Source organism: Oryzias melastigma, linkage group LG7, assembly GCF_002922805.2.
Source record: "Oryzias melastigma strain HK-1 linkage group LG7, ASM292280v2, whole genome shotgun sequence".
Taxonomy (NCBI): Eukaryota; Metazoa; Chordata; class Actinopteri; order Beloniformes; family Adrianichthyidae; genus Oryzias; species Oryzias melastigma.
Genome location: NC_050518.1, coordinates 7,243,172 through 7,247,266, shown reverse-complemented (window position 1 = coordinate 7,247,266; position 4,095 = coordinate 7,243,172). Strand labels below are relative to the sequence as shown.

The 4,095-nt window shown below is 38.5% G+C and overlaps 1 protein-coding gene across 2 annotated transcripts in view; it reads left to right on the top strand.

The window, feature by feature from the left end:
- The window catches only part of cpne5a (copine Va), a 91,431-nt gene that overhangs the window by 42,559 nt on the left and 44,777 nt on the right, over window positions 1-4,095 (top strand). The gene's annotated exons all lie outside the window — the stretch shown is intronic.

Genomic DNA, 4,095 nt, shown 5'->3' with positions numbered 1-4,095 from the left:
AAGCTTTGTGTTGGACTCACTCTTTGGCCTCACTCCTGTATGCATGACACATTCTTCTGGTGTTAAATATCAAGACCATTCTTCATCCTAATGACCTGATTGTGAGCAGCATCCACAATGACTTCCTTCTGTCTTCTGAAAGTTAAATCTGCCACGCCCCAGACAGAAGAAGCTCTTCAGCTCAGCACTGATAGGGAACAGAGAGTACAGGCAGCTGCTTTCTAATCAAAAAAGGCTCAAATCAATCCTATATATACATAATAAAACATACCAACTTTGATCTTTTTTTGTTTTTAGTTGCAATAGCAGCAGTTATACAAATATACGCTGCTAGTTTAGCATCACAGGACCCTCATGTCTGCTTCTATTCAGTTTTCCTAATGAAATTTGTTTAATAATGGGATTTTTGCTAAAAGAGATAACAGCCGACACCATGCAAATCTGTCTGACAAAATGAGCTCTGCCGAGGTTTGCATCAGCACAGTGTTTGCAAAGCCTGTAAGTGACTGTATGAATTATGGAGAATAGGAACACTGCTAATTTTGAAAGTTCCTCAACATATGGTCTTGGCCTCCTTGCTCATCTGCAGTGCTTTGATGGAGCGGAGCGCGTGAACATCACTCCCCTGGAAGTGCAGAGACCATGGCAGATTTTCTGATGTTACTCTTAAAGCTATATTCACACACTCGGAAACACAGTGACAACTTTCAATGGAAAGTACACGTAAACGCATATATGTGCATTTCAGACTTACACGCTCCAAACTCTCAAATTAAGACCACACCAGCTGCTCTGACTTGCATTCAAACGGCAACTTTCAATGAAAAGTCCATATGTGAAAGCAAATAAATATTCGTTCTGAACTCACACGTTATCAAGGCGTCGTTACGTCTGAGTCTAAACTCAGGCTCTACAAACAAAACGTTCGTAGATTCCACGCTTAAGTTCAACCATTTCAACTTATGATTGTAAAATCCCAAAAAAGCTGAACTTTGATCAATCAGACTCTGATTTGGAAGTGACATGCAGGGGATGTTCTTTTTTAATCACGCCAACATAATAATTGTAGCTTGTCCTCGGCCAGAATTATATGACCCCAAGTCTTTCAGATATTGGACTAGAGCCGTGAAAGTAAAATTCTGTGGCAAAATTTACGGTATTTGCACCACTTTGACATTTTACACCAAGCCTCTTCCAACTGCAGGTGGCAGTAAAGCTCAATTAACCAGTGAAAAAAAACAAAAGAAGAAGCCCCTCCCTGCTGCTCCTTGCTTGTCCGGTTTGAACACCACCAGCTGAATGTGCATTCACAAAACCACATTCTTGAATGCACAACGCACAGCTAGTGTGAATGTACTGTAGCTTTACGTTGACTTTTCTACAACTGCTTTCGAGCTCTTCATACAAAACGTGCAACACGCGGTGAAAGTTAAACCAGGTTGAATTTTGACCAAAAATCAGAACAGAACTGTGAAAGAAAATGTTTGAAGGAAGATTTTCGAGATTTTCACCGCTTCAACATTTCACACCAAACGTCTTCCAGCTGTAGATGGCGGGCATGTACTAGGGTCGGGTAGCAACACTAGTACATGTGCGGGGGTGTTAACCCTCAACATGTCTGATCTCAAGGGGGGCGGACCAGGATAGTAATAGTAACATAACCTTTGTTCAACTTATCTGTAGCTTTGTCTTTGTTTTGTTTTTACTCAGTTTGAAAAAATGCTTCAACCAGCCAAGGAGCCTAATCACTCATTACAATGTTTATTGTGTTTATTTCTTGATCTCTTGTCATGCCGGTCATGTGTGTACTTTGCTTCCCCTAGTGGCCGAACATTGTGGCTATTTTATTAAGAACCATAACTTGCCACAGAAATGGGCTAGAAATGTGTTTTTTTCTTGCAACATCCATATATTGTTTCTCTTCATGACTGGACCGTAATAAACCATCTAGCGGGCCAGGTACGGCCCGTGGGCCGTATGTTTGACACCTCTGGTCTAGTTTGAACACCATATGCTAAATGTTTGTTTAAGAGTGTGTGATTAATGTATTCAAGAACGCTCATCACATGTCTGGTGTGAACATAACCTAAGAGTGATTCGCAGCCTTAAAGCCTGTTCTATCTATTTCATTGTGATGCTTGTCTCACCGCCCTTAAGGAGAACCCAGAAAAGACTAATTTTGGTTAAAAAAAAAATCAATATGCACAAATGAAACACTAAAAGTGTTGTACAAATACTCTGGTTGCATGCAGATTATGCATCTTCAGAATGGCAGTCGTGCTGCTTCATTTCATCATGTGGAGAAGCATCTGAGCACATTTCAATTCAATCTTTCATAAATGACAAAGAATAAGTCCTGCTCTCATTTCCGTTGAAGAGCTGCAGGTACCCTTTACATTTACCCCAACACTTTGAGTGTATTCTTCCCACCATGCTCAACAAAACACAAATAATTCGGAGGAGCTTCGGCCTTTACCGGCCGTCTTATCTACAGCAGAGGTGAGAGCGAGAGGGGTGCACCTGGAGCTCATATTTGACCATTCACCGGATCTAATTTGCCACTTTGATGGGAGCGGCAGTCATTGCTGTGACCTCAGGGAGATAATTTGACCAGGGAAGTGTGCAGGGTTTACTAGCCTCATTGGTGAACATTTTACTGGCTCTTTAAAGCATCATCAAACTGCACAGCAACAGCTTTGGAGTGAAACATCAATAATTCAAGGGTAGTTAATTCACCTTGAAACTGGTCTCCCAAGACCTCAAAGATAAAGCCGGAGAATTAAGTGTGCCTGCATTCGGAGTACAATGGCTTCATTCTACATTTAGCCTCATGAAGATGGTGTTGCCGTTACAGCTGATTACTTTGGTTGCCAAGCTTATATTGAGTTGCTGATCAACGTTGATATTTTAGCTTTCAGGCAGCTGCTGCACAAACGATCATCTTGGGAGACTTTGTTGGAAGCACCAATCACATAAAAATGCATTCATTTGCTTTGCAAGCAAACCAGACGGTGAAAAGACACTAAATCTACAAACATCTCTCTGTTTTAAAGCTGATATTTCAATTATTCCAGTTTTAGCCCTCACACTGGCTCTGCTAGTATTGAATTGTGTGTGCTGCAGACACAACCTGCTTCTAGTTTTGTGTAATAGAATCCAAAATAAAGAACAGTCAGCTCAGCTGTCACAGCTTGATGAGGATTTGCAGCAGGTTTGACCTTCTGATGATTAGTCTCCTGCTAAGGCCCCATCGGACCTTGCATGTAATTTCATTCTTTATAGAAAAAGATGACAGGAGTGTTGGCGGTTGGAGTGCCGCTGCATGATCGGAAAACTGATGGATCTTTATTTTTGTGGGTTTAAAAGGAATTTTCCTACTGTTCCCTGCTACAGTGAATGTCAAGGATGAGTCCAACGTGTCAATGGATAACAATTATGCTTCAAAAATATAGCTAAATTACAGTTAATGCAGTCAGGTTTTTTTTTTAATCCAAGAGGTTGACTGGTAGAAACGTAAAAAAGAAATAGAAGGACAAACAGCAATTTACATCAAAGTTCTGAAATTTCATCATTGGTACATTTTTCAATTTCTTCATTTCTTTTTATTTCTACAAAACAGCAACAAAAAAAATTACAGAAGTTCTGATAGAAAGGAAATGAAAGGGAACAGAAAAAATAAAACTTGTTTATCTGTCCCTATTATGTTTTTTTTGGATAAACAATTTTTTAAAGAATATATATATATATATATATTTACATGTATATAAAAAAGATACAAATATATTTAAGAAAAGGTTCTTTATCTAAACATGTTTAGACATTACTGCAATAAAGAGTATATTTATTTTTGTGGTTTACATCAAAGATTTTTGCTTAAAATAATCCAGAAACTGTCAATTTTGTGTCTTATTTTTCATTTTCTAAGTTATTTTGTACAATAAAAGTGTACAGCTTAGTTATTTTTAATTTGATTGCTGTTTTCATAAACTGGGTTTGTTCATTGCGAATGTTTTGTATGTGAATGTTGTATGAAATATATTTCCAAAATGAGAAGTTTATTTCTAATCTTTTTCTAGATTTTCTCTGGATTAAATT